The following is a 22310-nucleotide window of genomic DNA, read 5'->3' on the forward strand; positions in this document are numbered from 1 at the left end:
TTGATAAGCTCTTGTGCATTGGGGTTTGCCTTTTCAGAGCCCAACACCCTGTGAGGAAGCCTACTGTTGGATGAATAGGGAAAGGGGCAGTCAGAGGGACTGCAGGTTTCTTATATGCTCTTTAGAAATAATTGTCTTTTCAATCTCATTGTACGTAAGGTTTGATAAACTAAAAATTAATATTCAAAAAGGCATAAAATCTAGTCCACAAGGCCTCTCCTCTCATGGAGCCCCTAGTTCCTTAGGATTAACTTCGCCCATTAGGCTATTATCATCACAAAAGACCCAGACTCTTTCCTAAGAGACACCAGCAAGTTTGAAGAAGAAGGTGGAGGAATTTCCACATGCATATTAATTTATCTTCTTTTATCTCAGAAATTTAAAAAAAAAACTTGTTGTGGTTGAGCAGGTGTTGGTGGTTCACTTCTCCATGTCTAATTTCATAAATATGTGCTTCAATAAGCTTTTGCAAATGAAATAACAGAGTCTTCATTCAGTTTTCTATTTTAGAAGGACCATTAATCTGGGAAACAAATGAAAATAAATTAATTTTAAATGGCTAATATACACTTTCTCAAATGAGAATTATAACATCAATATCATCTTAAATAGAAAGTATAAGAACCAAACTCTTGTTTTCTCTATAACTGGGCTACTTCTTTCATGCAGCGTATCTAAGGATCAAAGTCAAACATAGAGAACCATTCAAGAAGAGGATTTTTTTCTGCCTGTTGTCTCTTTGTCTTTAAGACCGAGAACAATAAAATCTTCCCTAAACAGTTTTACTCTAGAATTATATCTTTTCAACCAGGAACTATTAATAGGAAGAAGCTCTACAATGATTTCAGAAATCAAAGTACAATCAAACCTCATTTAATGGGAATGTTCAGGAGACATGTCATTCCGGTTAATTAAATTTCTAGTTAACTAGAAATTAACCCAACACCCTTTGTTCAAATCTTTCCATAGAAAAATCTTTCTAAAATGCATTAGCCTCTTTCATGCCTTAGGAAGTGTAGGGTGTTGAAAATAATTGAATCTTTGATGATCAAAGTCCTTGCAGTGCCCCAGAAAGATCATTATGAACATAAATACTCATTGTGCTGTACAGTGGATGTAGAGGGTCTAGGAGATTAGGTTAAATGGATAATCAGTTCAAGATGTAATCTGAAGGAAAGTGTGAGAGCGTGTGTATGTGTGTGTGTGTGTGTGTGTGCGCGCGCATTAAAAGCATACTATGCCAGTGCACTGTTGATTTTACTTTTCTCTTGAAATCAGAAATTTGAAAAGTAATCCCACTTTTAAGGGTTCCAATTAATTGGTTTAAGTCCAATTTTTTCTGTATAATCATAGATTTCTCAGGATCAACTTTAAAAGGATATGAGTATGGTGCCCCAAGTTATATCAAGTTATGACATGGCTGTAGTTTTTCTTTAAGAACTTTTAACGTTTGCCTTCTTTATTTTACCTTATAAAAAGGTAACAATATAACAGACAGAATAACACAACTATTTTTAATTCTATACATTACTTTTTCATCTTCACTATTTGCATATATTGATGATAATATGATATAATTTTATATGTTGCTCTGTTTACTTTATACCATATAATACCTTCAATGTTGTCACATAGTCTTCATCTTCTTTCATTCATTCATTTATTCATTCATTTTACAAGTATTTATAGACTGCCTAAGATGTCCCAGGCACTGTTCTAGGTGTTGGGTATATAGCAAAGGACAAAAAGGACACAAATTCCTATCTTCATGGAGCATATATTTTTTGCATATTATCATTTTAAATGGCTGCATAGGCTCCTTTTGCTTTTTAACTTAGTTTTATACTCACCAGTAGCACGCTTTAGCCCTGGGTCCTTGTGTTGTTCCTGTAATATTCATTATGGAGACTAGCTCTTAGGCCCTTAGAAGGAAACTGTAAACTCACTCACTCTGTGGCGAAAATAATAATAGCAGCTAACATCGCACTTATTGTAGCACTTAAACCTGGGCCAGGCATTGTTACAAGCACTTGTATTACACATTCAGATTTTATAACAACTCTATGAGGGAGATTTATTAATAGCCCCATTTTTCAGAAGAGAAAATTGAGGCATAGCTAAACAAAGATATGAAAGCGTATGGTATATTTGGAAGCTATTGAAACGATTATTCAAGTAGTAATAATGGAACCTAACTTTTATTGAATAGTCAGTATGTGCCAAGCACTGTTCTGAGTTATTAACTGATTTAGCAACTCATTTAATCCTCACATCAATTTTATTTTACAAATGAGGACACTGAGGCACAAATTAGTAAGTTAAGCTACCAAAAGTCACATAGCTAGTAAGTGATAGAGTTAGCATTTCAATATAGGCAGAGTACATACTCTTAACTACTTGTTTCTCACCAACTGATATTTTAACATTTTATTCTTCCAGCGGGTGTTTGTATTATAATAGTAGAAGAGAAAAACTACTGCATCTCTTATGTGGGACTTCTGAAGTAGAAGGACATTATGTTTCTTCTCCATTGACAGTGCCATTTGATTCTGCTGTTTTAATCCCAAGGACAATTTGACCAGATCACTGGGAAACAATAGACTTTTGAGAAATAATCGACTGATCATGGCAAATGTTGTTCACAAATAAAATATATCGCAAAAGCACAAGCCTGGTTGGAGAATATCTTTTTAGTGATATTGAAAACTAAAAATTCACATGAAAAATTAGACTCATAGAAATTATCAGCACAATATAAATTTCCAGAAATGAGACCTTTTACATTGTATTTTATATCTGTCTCTGTCCAATTTGACCCAGATAAAATTGGAACTTTTAAAAATGAGGGGGACAAAAGAAAATTCAAAGTGGCAAAAATATAATCAGTAGTTTCTTATGTCAAACCTTTGTTGGAAATTGTACACAAAGGAGAACTGATCCCAGTGAAAATAATTTTGGTAAAATAAAAATGTAAGTACAAAGCAAATATTGAAATGCTTTCACTGCGATGTATAGAAAATTGATCAATGATTTAAATGATAGTGGCATTTGTCCTGGAGAATATGTATGAGTCCTTTCAGGATGAAAATTTAATAATCTGAATGTCATTCTAATTACAATATCTTATTTATAAATACTGAGAAAAAACATTCTCAGTGTCAAATATTGGAACACAATCCTGCTGTATTTAAAATACCATAGCAGAGATGTGGCTGAGTTTGTTGGTTTTCCTTTTTTTTGAGACAGAGTCTTGATCTTGTCACCCAGGCTGGAGTGCATTGGCGTGATCTCAGCTCAAGGCAACCTCCACCTCCACCTTAACTTAGTTTTATACTCACCAGTAGCACGCTTTAGCCCTGGGTCCTTGTGTTGTTCCTGTAATCCAAGTGATTCTCCTGCCTCAGTCTCCTGAGTAGCTGGGATTACAGGTGCCTGCCACGACACCCAGCTAATTTTTGTATTTTTAGTAAAGACAGGGTTTCATCATGTTAGCCAGGCTGGTCTTGAACTCCTGACCTAAAGTGATCCGCCCGCCTCAGCCTCCCAAAGTGCCGGGATTACAAGTGTGAGCCACCACAGAGGGCGAAGTTAGTTGATTTTTCTACCCAGAATCCATTCCTCCTTTTTTGTTCAAGTATTCACTGCCAATATCCCATGTTACACATAATTTTTAATCAATTTAGTTCATATAAATATTCCAAGTTATTTAGTTTGAACCTCAAACTTAATTTGGCATTGAGACTTAAAAGCAATAAACAAAAATTTATTGATCATCTACTATTTGCTTCTACTTTGTTAGTAGTTGTGGGCATTCATCCAAGAAGACCAAATCCTTGATTTCAATGAACTAAAAATCAAGTTGGGAAAAAGAGACACATAATGGCATAATTGGGAATGCAAGAAAACATTTGATAGGTAACAAATGAGCAGCAATTCAGAGTTGCAAAAACACACTTTCTTTTTTCTTTTTTTTTCTTTTTTTTTTTTGAGATGGAGTTTTGCTCTTGTTGACCAGGCTGGAGTTCACTGGCACGATCTTGGCTGACTGTAACCTCCACTTCCCAGGTTCAAGCAATTCTCCTGCCTCAGCCTCCAGAATAGCTGGGATTGCAGGTGTGCACCACCACGCCTGGCTAATTTTGTATTTTTTAGTAGAGACAGGATTTCTCCATGTTGGTCAGGCTGGTCTCGAACTCCCAACCTCAGGTGATCCACCTGCCTTAGCCTCCAAAAGTGCTGGAATTACAGGTGTGAGCCACCGCACCCGGCCGAAAACACACTTTGTAATGGGCTAAGCATTCAGTAAGCACACGATAAATGCCTGTTGAAGGAGTCAATGCTTGGAAATGTTTGGTTTTGAAAGTTGAATAAGATTTATATCACAGAGATAGAGAAGGATCTTGAGGATAAAGAGAAGAACAAAGTCTGAATTAAATGCTTCCTCCTTTGTGTTCTCACAGCACTTTCATAGAGGCTTTCCCATTGCATGATAGACCTGTTTTGTGGGTAGCACTTTTGTATCTTAGTTACCTTTTGAACCCCAGCACATATTCCAATACCTATTTCATAATTGGTAGTTAATAAATATTTAATAAATTAATGAAAGATTGAATGAGTTAATGAATAAATAAGAAAACCCAAAGGATATTCTGAGTGCGTTAACTGGTTTGGGATGGAAAGGGAACCAATCTGGAGGTTCTTGCCCATCAGTCTACACTGGCCTTTATTCCACAGATAACAGAGTGCATGATAGACTTTCACAGGGTAAGTATGAAGTGGTGAAGTGTGCTGGTAATGACAGCAACTCTTTATGGACTCGGCTAAGTGTTTCATGTGTGTTAACTTGTTAAACCCTCATCATTCTAATGATTAGGTAATATTAACGACAATTGTGTCAACTGAATCTGTAAGGGACCAAGGGAATTATTTAGAATCACGTAGTTAGCAAATGGCCTAGACAACACTTGAAACCTGGTGTACTTTACTTCACTTTCCAAGCCTCCTCCTATGCCACGTTGTCTCCCTTGGGGATTCAATTGGTGGTGACAGGAAGCATGGATGGGACAACACTTGAATCATTACAGCTCTTATGCTTGAATATGAAAATGCAGATTTGTCATTGTGTGACTCAAGCAGAGATTCAGTGATAAACAGAGATACATTTCCCTTTCACCATGGGCTTCAAACAGTGTTTCTCCAAAGCCTGCAAGCTCTTTAGGATGAATTGCTCGGAATACTGGGACAAAGAAAAGTGTTCCATTTTTACCGTAAGATCAAGTCTGACTTCATCTCTGTCCTCATTTAATTATTCCCCATCAGATAACTCAAAGAGGTGTGAGGTGTTGCTCAATGAACTCTAAAGGAAAATTTCTTTTTCCTATCCTCTTCTTACCTTATTTAATTATTTGAAGATTTGCATTTAGTATTTGACAAATGCTAACTTCTATTGTTGGCTGTTCATGATAGTAAACCCACAAATTCTTTCCATCTTTGGGAAAATGGTTCACTCTGAATTAATTTTGACTCACTTCAGTAGCAGTGATAATACAGCATTCATTTGCTATTCCAGTAGCTATTACTTGCATCTTGACACAAATTGCTTTATAATTCAGTCTTTATTTTCTGGTTGCCTGAAATAATATCCTCAGTAGGCAAAGCCTTTTATCAAGAAATTGCTCCCAAATATTCTGTGTTCTAATGCCACTTGATATTCATTGGAGCAGGATTTTAGTGGACTCATGGAAGCTTTGAAATTCAGTGTCCATCTATTGCTGAAGTACCAAACACAATAAGAGATCTCTTTTTAAAAATTATTTTTGTTTATTATTTTTATTAAATAACAAACAAAGTGCAGCTGAGACATCTCATAATCACCAGGCCCAAATCATCCTATTGAAGGAATTCTCCAACTTTGGGGAAAATCTCTCTATTAAACGGGAGGAAAGGAGACAAAAAAAAAAAATGGATTTTCAAAGAGCCATGGTATGGAAGGACCAAGGCTGTTATCTTCCTAGGTGATCATTGACATCCCATGGAGGCTGAATTACTGGCTTAGCTGAATAAGTCTGGGAGGAGGAATCTGAAATCAAATGCCTACTCAAGAGCACAAAGAAAGGAGGTGGATGCAATTGGACAATCACATGTGAGGCAATATATGTTTGGTTTATTTGGAATTGAGAGTGACTGAATGTTTTCTTGTCACTCAGTGAGCATGAATATTCTAGGAAAAACTATCCCACTTCACATGCCTAAGGATTCGGCAGAATTCTCATGTAATTTCACCTTTTCATTCCATCTGTTTCTAAAGGAAAACAAGCCCTCCAATTATCTGCCATGTTTGGAGCTTCTATTTCCTATTAGTCCCTAATATATTGAGGAAAACTGCTTGCCCTTAACATATTATATAATAAAGTTATGGGTAATCCTCACTAAATGCTCATCTCTGTGGACTTAGACTGTGACTTCTGAGCGCTTCATGTTGGACTCATCACTTCTGGAGTTGGTGAACTTGAAAGTGTACGAATCTGGATATAGGCTCTGTTCTCTGAGACTTTGCTACTTCCCCTGTCCCTAGACTGGCAGCATGGGTCTCCTGCAGGAGCTTGTTAGGAGTGCAAGATCTCAGACACCACTCCAGACCTATTGAATCCACATCTGCTTTTTAACAGGATTCCCAGGCAAGTCATACATACCTTAGTGTTGGAGAAGTGTTGCACTGAGAGAGGGGCGGGTAGAGGAAATGTTTAAGGGAATATCCCGACTGATTGGCTGGAAGATTCAATTGAAGAAAAGAAAGGGGAGGCAGAACTCTAGCATGGAAATGGGAAGAAAAGTTTCTCAGAAGCCAAAAAGGGACATTCCGTGTCAAATGTCATAGAAGGCTCAGGGAGAGTGTGTCTACAGAATCTACTGGATTTGGCATGAGGGAAGTTCTTGGGGCAGGGGAGGAAGCCAGTTGTGGGAAAATATGTTCAAGAAATCATGACCTAAGGGTTTGACTTGCTTGAGAAGTTTCACGGCTTTGGCTTTGAAAAGAGGTTAGAGAACAGCCTTTGGAGTTGGAGTGCCTGGTAAAGGGAAAGGGAAGGAGTCAGTGGTAAGTGGATAACTGTAGATACTGACAAATACGCCTTTCAGCGCTGGTGCTGGTAGAATTCATAGTGCAGTAGGGGAGAGAACCTGTAAGCAGAGCAGGATCCATCTTCCTGGTGTGGAGGAGGGGGACTGTGGATGATGAAGAACCTAAATGAGGTATCTTATGCCAATGTGAGAGGGAGCCTTCTCAGGTTAGTAGGAAGAGAGGCCTTCTGCTGAGAATTGGTAGGAGAATCTTAAGAAGGCTTAAAAAATACAATTAATGTTTGCCTTAAAAAGAAAAACTTCTAGTGATGAAGGGAATCTTTACATTCCTCTACTTGAGGTTACAAAATATCTTTAATAAGCAATACAGTTGATTACTTCATTAGATTTCTGGGTTTTGGATTTCTACAGGTTGAGAGTTATTGCTATATGGTTAGCATATGCCTGTGTGAGCCAGTATCTGGTGTTCCATTGATCAAAAGCAGCCCAAATTGTTCTAACTGCCAAATATTCCATTCTTACATCCCAACAATCTGATTTCTGAATACCAAGTCTATTAGTTTTATAATCTTGAAACTCCTAGTCACCCTCGACTGATAGATCCAATGGCCTTTACCAGTTACCTTCTCCTTGACTTTCTGCAACATCTGAGAAAATTGACAATTCCTCTTTCAATACAACTGCCTTTTTTTTTTTTTTTTTTTTTTTTTTTGAGACGGAGTGCGGCTCTGTCACCCAGGCTGGAGTGCAGTGTCTCCGTCTCGGCTCACTGCGACCTCCGCCTCCCAGGTTCAAGTGATTCTCATGTCTCAGTCTCCTGAGTAACTGGGATTACAGGGATGCACCACCATGCCCAGATAATTTTTGTATTTTTAATAGAGATGAGGTTTCACCATGTTGGCCAGGCTGGTCTTGAACTCCTGACCTCAGGTGATCTGTCTGCCTTGGCCTCCCAAAGTGTTGGGATTACAGACGTGAGCCACCCCACCCAGCCCTTTATTATTATTATTTTTTAATCTACAACATTAAGGTATGATACATAAAAAAACCTCATTCATTTTAAGCACATACTTGGATAAGTTTTGACAAATGTATGTGCCCATGTAACCACCACCACAATTAAGATAATAGAACATTTCCATCACCCCAAAAGTTCACCTCATGGCCCTTTGCAGTCAATCCTCTCCTCCTCCAGCCCAAGGCAATTGAAGGAATTGCGTATAAGTAAAATCATACAATAGGCATTATTTTGTGTCTGACTTCTTTTGCTCAACAGAATGTTCTTAAGATTCATCTATGTTGTTGTACATATCAACTTTGTTCTCTTTTATTTCTGAGTAGTATTCCATTGAATTAATCAATCATAATTTCCTTATCCATTCACCTGCTAACACATATTTGGGTGATTTTCAGGTTTGAGCTATTATGAACAAAGCTGCTACGAACACTTTATTGTTGTTGAGACAGGGTCTCACTCTGTCACCCAGGCTGGAGTGCAGAGGTGGGATCTCGCCTCACCGCAGCCTCAACCACCCGGGCTCAAGTGATCCTCCCACCTCAGTCCCCCGAGTAGCTGGGATTAGAAGCGCATGCCACCATGCCTGTCTAATTTTTGTAATTTTTGTAGAGATGGGATTTCACTATGTTGCCCAAACTGGTCTGGAACTCTTGATCCACCTGCCTCGACCTCCCAAAATGCTGGAATTACAGGCATGAGTCACTGCGCCCAGCCATGAACATTAATACATAAATATTTGAGCAGACATATGTTTTCACTTCTCTTGGGTAAATAGGAGTGGGAGCACTACACTATACAGTTTATGTATGTTTAAGAAACTGCAAACTGTTTTTCCAAGCTGATTGAATTTGTAACAGAAATGTATAAGAGTTCCAGTTGCTCCACATTGTCAGTCTTTAATAGCCATCTGGCAGGTGTGTAGTCATATCTCATTGTGGTTTTAATTCATATTTTCCTAATCATTAATCATATTGAGAATCTTTTTTGTGTTTATTTTCTATTTCTATATCTTCTTTTATAAAATATCTGTTCAAATATTTTGCTCATTTCTAATATTTTATTAAGTTGCAAAGATTCTTTATGTACACTGGATATCAGTCTTTCATCAGATATATTTATTACACATGTTTTTCAATATGTGAGTTGCCATTTTAGTTTCTTCGCACTGTCTTAACAGAGCAGAAATTTTAATGCTGATGAGGTCAAGTTTACCAGTTTTTCATCTTATGATTCATACTGTATATGTCTTATCTAATAAATCATTGCCTGCCCAAATATTGGGAAGATTTTATCCTATAAAACTGTCTTATCTTTAAACTTGCTCCTTCACTTCATTACATTGTACCACTCCAATGTACCTTCTTTTAGTCTGTTTCTTTTTCTGGATCCTCTCTTGTTTCTCTCTCTTAACCATGGATATTTTCAAATTTTTTATCCCTTTGATTATCAAATATTGCATGCTCATCAAAGATTTAGAAAGTAAAAGAAGTGAAGAAATAATAATGTTACAAGCACTAATTTTGAGTACAGTATCTATTGTGTGCTAGTTAGATGGTAGTAGATAATTAGGAGAACAGGCTAGAAGCTAGGCTGCCTGCCCCTGAATTCTATTTCTACCACCTTATAGTTGCATGGTCTTGGATAGTGTTTCATTCAGTGAAGAATTCACAAGACTCAGCAGCAGTTTGTACTAGGATTTTCTGTAGCAAAGGATACAGAGCAAAAGCATCAGGAAAAAGCATCAGCAAAAGCATCTTTAGAGTCCGGAGAGGTCAGGCACAGGCTTCCACAGTTATTTTTCATCCAAGGCTGCATAAGAGTGATCTCTATGGCAGGGAAATTCAGAGACATGGGTGAAATGTCTCTGCCCAGGGAAGACTCTTTGAGTCTCAGAGTCCAAGGTCTTTCTACAGAGGCTGTTAGCATAGGAACATCCTGCTACACAATCTACCATGGCAACCAAAATCCAGGACCCAACAATGAAACCAGGTGCACATCAACGACCTTGACGTTAGTGCAAGGCAACTTGACAAGCAAGTAAGACATGGTCCATTGATCAGATGTATAAAGCAAAATTATCAATTATAACATGAAGAACTCTCTCAGGGCCACATTCCTAAGGGTTGACCAAGGGCCAATCATGGTTCCTTTGGAGAGAGCAAGGAGTAAACCACCAGACCTGCTCTGTTCACTCTTTCCTCTCAAGTCGCCTCTCTAAAGCCTTACTTCTCCCTATCTGTAAAACGGGAAGATAAATGTACTTTTTTCATAGGGTTGTTGTGAGAAGTAAGTAAAGCTTTCAGCATTATTTTTGGCTCATCTTTTTTGCTCAATAACTATTCACTATTAATAATATTAAACATGTTCCTCCTCTATGACATAAGGATAATGGTACCTGTCTCACTGGTTAATGCAAGAATAAAATATAGTTCTAGCATATAGAAAATTGGTTCAAGGCTTGGCCCAAAACAGGAGGTAAAATTCCTAGTAATTTTGCTGCCTCCTATAACCCCATTATCTAGAAGAAAACATGATTAATATTTTGTTATATGTGCCTTCCACTCAACATATTAACAATTAACTTACATGCTTTTTCAATAAAGCAGTGAAAACATCACACCTTTTTCAAAGCAGACACACACAATTGTCTTTTAAATGGGTGATGGCAGCAGAATCTGTGGAAACTGCCATGTCTGAAGTGCCCAGGAGGCCGCAGCCAATGCTGGAAGGTATACAGCTGTTGCAGCCACATGAAGCAGGACCATCACTCAGCCTCCTCTTCCTCCCTGGGGCCGTGAATGTTTTTAAGATTAGGATCTGTGAACAGGTGCTCCCTTCACTTTCCCTCTTTCATCCAACAAATGTTTTTTCTCTGCATAGAAAACACAGTTCCAGGCACTGTGGAACAAGAGCTGCAGAGTCCTGCTCCTTATGGAGATTGTGAAATGCGGCAATGACTGGAAAATGTCAGTAGCTCAGGCAGGCCTCTGGCTTTGTGAGTAATAGAAGCCTCTCAACCTTGGAGTCCACCGGGAGGTTGTCAGTCAAAGCACTTACCAGGGCATGCTCAGTGCGAACACCCTCAGAACAATACTTTCTGGGTGACCAAGATTTTAGTGCTGATAATGCACATGGCCGCCTTCTAAAGGAAGAATTCTTCTCCTAGGAAAGACAGAGTAACACAGCTGTTGATAGGCTCGCTGTTGTCTGTGGTTCACTAGGTATCAGCAATCTCCTTTTGTTTGTTTGCTTCGTGAATGAACATGATTTTTTTGGCTCACCTTTCCCCCAAGCCGAATCATTAATTATTGTTCATATTAATTTGAAAAGCCAGAAAAAAAATAGCTTCATTGTGACCTTTAAAAATGTGTCTCCTGCTTTTGCCTGATTTCATGTGAGAACACCTGTTTTAATTTAGGTACCTTTAAATTGTGTATGGTGTTTTTGGAATCTACCTATTGGATAAAGCTCGAAATGAGTGAATGATTCTGGTTTTTTACTTCAGTTTTTTTCTCACATAGTTGAAGTTATACTGTATTCAATATTTTAAAATTGTTACCAATTACTTCAAGTCCCAATCTTGGTAATGGTTCACAAGTAGTTTCCCATGTCATTAAAATTTTCTTTTAAATATTTAGGTTATTTTGTTGGAGCACAACAGAGATTCCTTGTACCCATGAAGTATCCTCTTATTTTTTTTTTTTAATTTTTTTTTTGAGACGGAGTCTTGCTCTGTCCCCAGGCTGGAGTGCAGTGTCACGATCTCGGCTCACTGCAACCTCCACCACCACACCTGGCTAATTTTTGTATTTTTAGTAGAGACGGGGTTTCATCATGTTGGCCAGGCTGGTCTCGAACTACTGCCTCAGGTGATCTACTCGCCTCAGCCTCCCAACATTCTGGAATTACAGGCATGAGCCACCACGGCTGGCCTTTTTTTTTTTCTTTTTGAGACAGTGTCTGCTCTGTCACCCAGGCTGGAGTATAGTGGCATGATCTCTGCTCACTGCAATCTCCGCCTCCTGGTTTCAAATGATTCTCCTGCCTCAGCCTGCCGAGTAGCTGGGATGACAGGCGTGCACCACCATGCCTGGCTAATTTTTGTATTTTTAGTAGAAATGGGGTTTTACCATGTTGGCCAGGCTGGTCTCGAACTCCTGACCTCAGGTGATCCACCTGCCTCAGCCTCTCAAAGTGCTGGGATTACAGGTGTGAGCCACCACACCCAGCCTAGTATCCTCTTGATACCAAAAAAGGCCTTCCAGCTTTTATACCGCAATCCACAGGAAGAAATACATCATACACTGTGATGCTGTACACACAAACTGACACATACACATTGCTGAAACAGAAGTTTCATGAGACAGTACTTCCCCTTTCTACATGATATGCACTCTGCTATATTCTTTTTTATTCATTTTTTAAATTAAAAAATGTTGGTCAAATATACCAGGTGAAATGAGTTATTTCTCAATGTTTCTGAGCTTCCAAACTGGGGCAAAAGAGAGTCCATACCTCTCTGCCTTTTCTGTTTTCCCACACTCCATTTGTCTTGGTCGGTTTTCTCTGAAAGCAGAGCCGGAGGTAAGGATTGGGATGCTGGTTGTTTACTTGGAAGGTGATTCCAGGAAACAAAAGTGCAGAAGTGAGAACAGGGAAGAAATGGGAAAGAAGGAAAAGCTAAAACAAAGTGTGTTGTTGCACTAGTTGCCATTGGGCAATTGGGGTTCAATCCTACTGGGGAACTTCTGGGGATGTTGGGTAGAATACACCTCAGAATGGTGCTTCCAAAGGATGGGAGGCTGGGAGGTTTATTCACTGACTCTCATTTTCCATTGGTTGAGGTATCCAACCCACTCCCCAGTGTGGCTGCAGAGAAATGGAGAGATGAAAGGTGGGCCCTGCTACGGACTATCATCACGAATGGCAGCCTCTACTTAGGCTCCACAGCACCATAAGCAAGCCAAGGGCCCATGATGTGGAGCACAAAGGGCAGCTGCTGCTTCCTCTGAGCAGGAAGGGGTGAACTCCAAGATTCCCTACCCAGAACACCATATCTTCCTTTTACCTAGACAGGCAATCTCGAGGTCTCATTTCCATGGCAGAGAGAAACAACTTGAAGAACTGACTCTGCTAGGATTGGCCCTTAACCTATTAACACAGTTTAGAAAACTCTTCTATCAGCAGGGCCCGATGGCTCCTGCCTATAATCCCAGCATTTTGGGATGCCAAGGCAGGCAGATCACCTGAGCTCAGGAGTTAGAAACCAACCTGGCCAACGTGGCAAAACCTTGTCTCTACTAAAAATACAAAAATTAGTTGGGCATAGTGGTGAACGCCTATAGTCCCAGCTACTCAGGAGGCTGAGGCAGGAGAATCGCTTGAACCCAGAAGGCGGAGGTTGCATTAAGCCGAGATCAAGCCACTGCACTCTAGCCTGAGCAACAGCGCAAAACTTTGTCTCAAAAAAAAAAAAAAAAAAAAGAAAAGAAAATTATTCTTTCTCAACAAAGCTGTTTTCCTGCCGTGGATTCAGACAGAAATTCAGACAGAAATTCAGACAGAAATCTAATTCCAGCTGAGGGTAGAAATGTCTTCTACCCCTCCCTTCCACTTATGCCCATTGTTGCCTCAGTGAGTGGGGGGATTTGAAAATATGTAAATAACTCTAAACCTAGTTCCAAACTGTTCTCTCTCTTGCTTTAACTGGAACTTCTACGTATTTGTAAAATAAGATGGATATATCATAATTTATTTAACTACTTTCCTAATGTTGGACATTGAGTTTGTTTTCATTTTTTTGGTATCATACGTAATGTTATAGTAAACATCACTGTGCATAATTCTTTGTTTGGGTCTCATTTTACCAAGATAGATACCTCAGAGTGAAAATAGAAAGCTAAAGTTACAAAAACTATAAAAACTTTTAATCTATGTTGCCCAATTGCTCTACAAAATGTGTAGATGTAACCAATTTACCCTCCCACCAGTCATGTGTACATATTGGGCAATCTCAAAAACATTTTAAAAAAATTCTCAATGTTGAAAAATTTAAAAACATAAAAAAGCATAAATCATCATCGTAATAAATAACCCATAATCCTGGCCCGGCGCAGTGGCTCACGCCTATAATCCCAGCACTTTGGGAGGCCGAGGAGGGATATCACAAGGTCAGGAGATGGAGACCATTCTGGCTAATATGATGAAACCCCGTCTCTACTAAAAATACAAAAAATTAGCTGGGTGTGGTGGCGGGCACCTGAAGTCCCTGCTACTCAGGAGGCTGAGGCAGAATGGTGTGAACCCAGGAGGCAGAGCTTGCAGTTAATTGAGATCACATCACTGCACTCCAGCTTGGGCAACAGAACAAGACTCCATCTCAAAAAAAAAAAAACGAAAAACAAAACAAAACAAAAAAACATAATCCTGAGACAGGCACTATCAACATTTTAATGTATTACATAGCCGTATTCATTCATATATAATGTATATGTCTAATTTAATAACAAAATAGACATACCACATACAGAGTTTTATATTCTTCTCATTTAATATTATACTCTATTTTTTCAGAAAGATAATTTTAAATGGTTGCAAAATGTTTCATCTGTGTCAGTTAGGACTTGTGTTTGGCTGCTATTAACAGAGTTTGACTAGCATAAGCATATAATGGTTTATTATTTTTTTCTCATATAATGAGACATCTGGAAGGAGGCAGTTGTTGGCTTTGTTACAGTGGTTCAAGAATGTCAGAATTGCAGTCACTACAATTCTCCTGGCTTTTCTCTCATGGTCCCCAAATGACTTCTGGAGTTTCAGCCATCATATCAGTGATCAAGGCAGCTGGATCCAGGCAATTGGAAGTCCCACCCAAGGACTTCTGCTCTTATCTCATTGGTCATCTTTGTCTGAGAGGAAAGCTGTGAAATACGGTATTGTTAATAAGCACGTTGCTGGCTCCAATAATATAGAGTCTTGTTAACAACAAAGAAGAGGAGAATGGAGATTGAGCAACCAGCAAGCAGTCTCAGCCACACCATCAAAAGGAGGTAATATATTTATTTAACCAATCCCATATGGAGGGGTTTTAAGTTTTTTCTAATGTTCACCATTTTACCAATTAACATGATCAGCATCTCTGCACAAATATCTTTGCATCTTTTATTATTTCCTTATGATAAATTCCCAGATGGAATTAATAAATCAAATCATAGATTGTGAAATTGCTTTCCAGAAAGGTTCTACCAATTTACATTCTCACCAGCAACATATAAAACTGTTGGGCAGTCTTTCTGAGAGTCATTTATTGAACACTTGCTTTCTGTTCAACTCCAGATGGTCCCTTGTGATTCTTTTTTGAATATTAATATCATTCACAAATATTAGAAAATGCAATCAATCCTTAAATAGAATATGTCAAAATGGCAATTGCTGAGCACTATGCCTTTTATTTAATTAAATATACACCAAAAAATATTTCTCAGAGAATGAGCCTGCAAGGTGACAGGCACATTTTGGACTCATATTTTCTTTTATTCTGACATTTGAAGAAGTCAGTCAATGAGATGGTTTTGATACCAATAATGACAGGGGACCACAGGAGAAAAGATGACAAGAAAGACCTATCTGAGAACCCAATAACATACCTAAATCAATTTAAGATCTTTAAAGTTTAATATTAGAAGCTGTTATGGAAGATATGAATCTTAACACAACTATAGCTATTCTGCAAACCAATGCAATTTTAGCAAAGTTTGGAAACCCCATCTATTGAGTTGCATTCTAATGGAACTAATGTTAATAGAAACAATGTACTGCTAAATCATGGAGCTGGTTTCCTCCACAGTTCCAAGCAAGAGTCAAATTTTGAGATATTTAGAGGTGTATACAGTTAGTATGCTCTTGAAAATTTATACTTTAAATAAATTTCTGGTAAATTAAATAGAAAATTTCAGTATATTTGTGGAACTCAACTGAAAATAACTCACAGTAGCCCCTGTTCAGTTAATGTAGTAGAATTAAAAAGTGATAGCAGGAAATGCTTTAGTAAAGAAGACCACTTTTTACACAAGAATAATCACCTGATAATTTGTATCTTACGAGTTCGGTTCTGGACATCAAGTTTCTTTAAAACCAAGCAGGGCTTTAAGTTCTGTCAAAATTTCAACGAGCACTAGCTTTCCTTACCCAATCAAAGATGACAACCACTGGAAAAAGTTATCATTGCATGTGTGTTTTTAGAATTTAGAGTCTGTGTTACTACATAGTGCTGCGCATGGCCATCTGGGTCCCCAGAACATCATCACACACACAACTATTTTATGTGGAATGTAGCTTGACACTCTAGAGCAGATTTTACAGACCAAGTCTCCAGCCCAGAGAGCAGGGGCCATCAATTGTTCGGGAGGGAACAGTCTAATAGTACAGAGTTGCTTCCCACCTCCCTGTGGCCCAAGCAGTTCCAGAGTTTAACACTAGACCTGCTGGCAGGGCATGGTGGCTCACACCCGTAATCCCAGCACTTTGGGAGGCTGAGATGGGTGGATCATCTAAGGTCAGGAGTTCAAGACTAGCCTGGCCAACATGGTGAAACCCTGTCTCTACTAAAAATACAAAAAATTAGCCAGGGATGGTGGTGCACACCTGTAATCCCAGCTACTTGGGAGGCTGAGACAGGAGAATCACTTGAACCCAGGAGGTGGAGATTGCAGTGAGCCGAGATCATGCCATTGCACTCCAGCCTGGGTGACAGAGCAAGACGCCATCTCAAAAAAAAAAAAAAAAAAAAAAAAAACCCCAAAACCTGGACCTGCTAATAAGGTTTGATTAGTGTCCTCACCCAAATCTCCTCATCTCAGTTGTTATTCCCATAATCCTCACGTGTCAAGGGCAGGACCTGGTGGGAGGTGATTGGATCATGAGGGTAGTTCCTCAATGATGTTCTTGTGATAGTGAGTTCTCACAAGATTTGATCCTTTCATAAGTGTTTAACAGTTTTCTCTCTCTCTCTCCTCCCCTCTCTCCCCCTCCTCTCTCTCTCTCTCTCTCTCGCCTGCCACCATGTAAGAAGTGCCTGTTTCCCATTCTGCCCGATTTTAAGTTTCCTGAGGCCCCCCCAGCCATGCAGAACTGTGAGTCAATTAAATTTATTTTCTTTATAAATTACCCAATCTCAGGTAGTATCTTTATAGCAGTGTGAAAATGGACTAATACACCTTCATAGAATGGGAAGTCAATAAATACTTGTTTTACTATGGTACAACCCAAATACAGTTTATCTCCAAGTGATAGGATTATATGTGACTTTTATTCATTTTTGCTTTTCTGTGTTTTCTTAATTTCCCTCAAAGGTATATCTGGAGTATTTGTAACTAGGTAAAATAAAACAATTGTTTTTTCTAATGGCTGTGCACATAGCTGTACATTTGGAATATTCAAGATTATGGTTCCTAGAAAATTTCTGCTGACTGTTGAAGTAGAAAAGTTAGAATACATTGTATCATAGTGAGTTGAGCATTGTTATTAAATATATTTAAACATTTGATATTTTGTATTTTACATTAAATGTAACCCTTGAATTCAACTTTTGTTTCTAAGTATATATTAGGTAATAAAGAGAGACTGAAAGAAAATTAGTAAATGAATCAATCAATTGAACTGTAATTCCCTGCTTGAAGTATATCTTTGAGTTCCTTAAAACTGTCAATAAGGATGACAATAATATGTAAATTCTATAGTCTTGTATTTTTTACTAACACTTTATTTATATAATTAACAATTCAGAATGTCAGATTAGTTGTTTCAGTATTTGTGATTTTTCTGTTAAGTATTTACTTTTATCAATACCTAAGAAAATTATATGAAAAACTCTGATAGATTCTCCTATTAAACTGAACAATTGCATATGGTTTAAACATTTTTCATGGCTTAGTTATAATATATTTAAATTCAGCTAAAATGAAATAAGCTTATATATGCAATCATGGTGTGCTGTAAATTCCTCTATCATTTTGTCTCTACTCAATATTTCATTTTAATTTATTATTATTAGCTAACATTTGTCATATGTTTACTATATACCAAGCAGCATGCAGTTGTTTTCTTTTTTTTTTTTTCTTTTTTTTGAGACGGAGTGTCGCTCTGTCGCCCAGGCTGGAGCGCAGTGGCCCGATCTCAGCTCACTGCAAGCTCCGCCTCCCGGGTTTACGCCATTCTCCTGCCTCAGCCTCCCGAGTAGCTGGGACTACAGGCGCCCGCCACCTCGCCCGGCTAGTTTTTTGTATTTTTTTTAGTAGAGACGGGGTTTCACCATGTTAGCCAGGATGGTCTCAATCTCCTGACCTCGTGATCCACCCGTCTCAGCCTCCCAAAGTGCTGGGATTACAGGCGTGAGCCACCGCGCCCGGCCCAGTTGTTTTCATATACTATCTCATGTAGTTCTTATAATATTTCTATGATATATATTATTATCTCTGCCTTAAGAAACTGAAGCACAAAGATAGAAATGACGCATCCAATATTACACAGCTAGTTGTTCAAATGGCAATGTCAGAATTTGGACCCAAGTCCATACATACCCTAATTCAGATTTTAATCACTATGTTCTACTATTTCCCAAGTGATTTTGTATGTCTGTTTTCACACTAAGCTCATTAATAGCAAGGATTGTGTCTTCCTCTGCAGCTTTGGTGCCTGGCCCACAGGAAGGTTTCAGTAAATATTGAAATAAACTGAACTTATATTCAACTTTGGTGTCTAACTTAGGAAAAACAACAAGAGTTCTACAAAACTATTCCTTCATAAGTAATTTGCAGTTGTAGCTCACCTGATTTTTTTCCTGCTTTAAGCTAGTTTAAGAACTTATTTCCTAACCCTGTGAGGAGGTGGATGAAAGATACGAACAGTTTATCACAAGAGGAGACTCTTAGCATATGAAAAGATGTTCAACTTTACAAATAGTAAAAGAAATGTAAATTAAAACTACAATGAGGCCAGCCTGGGTGGCTCACACCTGTAATCTCAGCACTTTGGGAAGCTGATGCGGGTGGATCATCTGAGGTCAGCAGTTCAAGATCAGCCTGGACAACATGGCGAAACCCCATCTCTACTAAAAATACAAAAATTAGCCAGGTGTGGTGGTGCGTGCCTGTAATCCCAGCTACCAGTTGGGGCTGAAGCAGGAGAATTGCTTGAACCCGGGAGGCGGAAGTTGCTGTAAGCAGAGATTGCGCCACTGCACTCCAGCCTGGCAACAGAACGAGGCTCCATCTAAAAAAACCAAACCAAACAAAAAACTACAATGAGATAAGATTTCATAACAATCATAGTGACAGAAAGTAAAAAGTTTGGCAATGCCATTGATGAAGTTGTAAAATAACACATAGTATTCTCATACATTTTGGTGGCAATGCAGAACGATACAACCGCACTGAAAGAAATTCATCAAAAACTAGCAAAGTATTTTTTTACCCTTTGATTCACAAATTCAACTTTTAAGAATTTACCCTAGGAGACTTCAGCTTCAAATTTACCCTTCAGTACCTGCTCTGGGGTAATGAACTGGACTCTTTAAGCATTTCTCCTCAACAGAGAGCACGATGTTCATTAACCTTTGTCAGTAGAGGGCACTGGAGGGACATTGCAGGAGAAATGGGGGCAATTTCTAGTTCTGGTAAGCTGCATTTTGCTTTTACTTCCCCTACTGCACAGCCTGTCAGTGGGGCAATGGCTGGGGTGGGAGTGGAGGCAGTAGAAGGACAATGGTGGAATCAGGTGGTACCTGAGTGCTTGGTCCCTTAGCAACCTCCCATTCCCTGCCTAGGCCTAATGACCAGCTTGCTGTGGGCCTCCTGGTGGGTACACTAAGTGGCTCCATGTGGGTCCCTGACCATCTCTGTGTACCTGTGTGCCTGAGGTTGTTTCCTGCTATGGCAAACTTTGGACCAGGGAACCCAGCAAATGCTGGGCTATCTAGTAGGCTGCAACCACACCTTCTTCAACTAGGTTTTAACCTCATTAGGAAGGTGGGGGTTTCCTTTCCAGCTCTGTGCTGCCTTTGGCACTCTCCCTAGGCCTTTCTTTTTTTTTTTTTTTAAAGATGGAGTCTGGCTCTATTGCCCAGGCTGGAGTGCAGTGGCACAATCTCAGCTCACTACAACGTCCGCCTCCCGGGTTCAAGTGATTCTCCTGCCTCAGCCCCCCAAGTAGCTGGGATAACAGGCGCCCGCCACCACACCCGGTGAATTTTTGTATTTTTAGTAGAGATGGGGTTTCACCATGTTGGCCAGGCTGGTCTCAAACTCCTGACCTCAGGTGATCCGACTGCCTCAGCCTCCCAAAGTGCTGGGATTACATGTGTTAGCCACTGTGCCTGGCTGACCCTAGGGCATTCTTTAGAACAGGGGTTGGCAAACTGTGTTCAAACCCCACAGTTTTCTGGCCAAATCCACCTCCCTACCTGTTTTGTAAATAAAATGTTATTGAAATGCAGCCAGGTCCATTTATTTATGTGTTGTCTATACAGCATTGAATGGTTATGACAGAGAAAGTATGGCCTAGAAAGCCTAATATATTCACTATCTGTTCCATTATAAAGAAGTTTGCCAGCCCAACTTTAGAGTTCTCTTTACATCTTTATATCATTGTATCATAGCTTAATAACTTAATATTAAATCTCTCCTATTTTAATTATTGCATGGTCTCTGTGTCCAGACTGATACTACCTCTAACAATACAAAAATACCTACACAGCATTACTTGCAATTGAAAAGGTATATAAACAACCTAAAATCCCTGGCATGGAGATTGGTTTAATAAACTATGACATCAACACAATAGAGTGCTCTGCAGCTAGGGAAATGAATTAGGAGATCTCTATGAACTGATACGGGGTGATTTTCAGGGTACGTGATCAAGTAAAAAAAAAAAAAAAAAAAAACAAAAGAATATATATGGTATGCCATATGAGTAAGAAAGCTTATTTCTTAAAGAAAAACAAACAAAAAACCAAAAAACATAGGAATGGCTGAGCAGGCATGGTGGCTCACGCCTGTAATCCCAGCACTTTGGGAGGCTGAGGCAGGTGGATCATGAGGTCAGGAGTTTGAGACCAGCCTGACCAAAATGGTGAAACCCCATCTCTACTAAAAACACAAAAATTAGCCAGGTGTGGTAGCACACACCTGTAATCCCAGCTACTCAGGAGGCTGAGGCAGAACACTGGAACCCGGGAGGCGAGGTTGCAGTGAGCAGAAACCGTGCCACTGCACTCCAGCCTGGGTGACAGAGTGAGACTCCATTTCAAATAAATAAATAAATAAATAAATAAATAAATAAATAAAATGAATAAATAAATAAACCATAGGAAATATGTACTAGAAATTAATATATTATTATCCGTAGATGGTGGATAAGAATAGAATGAAAGGAAGAGAAGAGGAATTGATACTTCTATGAGTATATATTTTATATAGTTTTTATTTTAAAACCATATTAATGCTCTATAAATTCAAAAATAATATTAAATAAAAACAAGTATGAGAAAAAAATGCAAATTGAATGCAAACAGAAACCAATTACTATATTTCAAATGAATAGCACATCTACATGGAAAATAAAATAATTCAAGTAACATTTGAATACAATACTTTGGCTAACTATCTTCAGTCAAAAAACAAACAAAAAAAGTAATAAAAACACTTAAACTCTGTTTACTAGGTTTTTTGTAGACCATAGTTACAGCAATTCTAAAACTATTTTGTGTATTGTAGAACTAAGCAAACAGGTACATACATAATGTGTTGGGAGCCAGGGTTCTCACTGTGGGAGAAGGCAGATACAAATACAAAATGAGTGAAGACAAAAAAGAATCTAATTTGTTGCACTGGAATTGGAATACTCTACACAGACAGACAGATAGACAGATATTTCCTAGCTCTGTCTTCTAGAAGAATCTAGAAGCAGTAATACGCAATAGCAATGAGCAACTAGTAACCAGATCTTGGTTTTTAAATACCACTCACACTAAAAGGAGTGAGGGCTTCTTGGAAAAATGCTGATTCCAGGGCTGGAGCAGTTAAAGTACAAGATGAGCCTGAAACATCATGTGCCAGAAAATAAGAAAGTGTTCAAAAAATTAAGAGAATCTGTCAAAAGACTATGGAAACTGCCCTTGAAGGGGCTTCTACTGGGAAAACTGGGAAAATATGAGCAT

This window comes from Macaca nemestrina, chromosome 2, assembly GCF_043159975.1.
Source record: "Macaca nemestrina isolate mMacNem1 chromosome 2, mMacNem.hap1, whole genome shotgun sequence".
In the NCBI taxonomy this organism is placed as follows: Eukaryota; Metazoa; Chordata; class Mammalia; order Primates; family Cercopithecidae; genus Macaca; species Macaca nemestrina.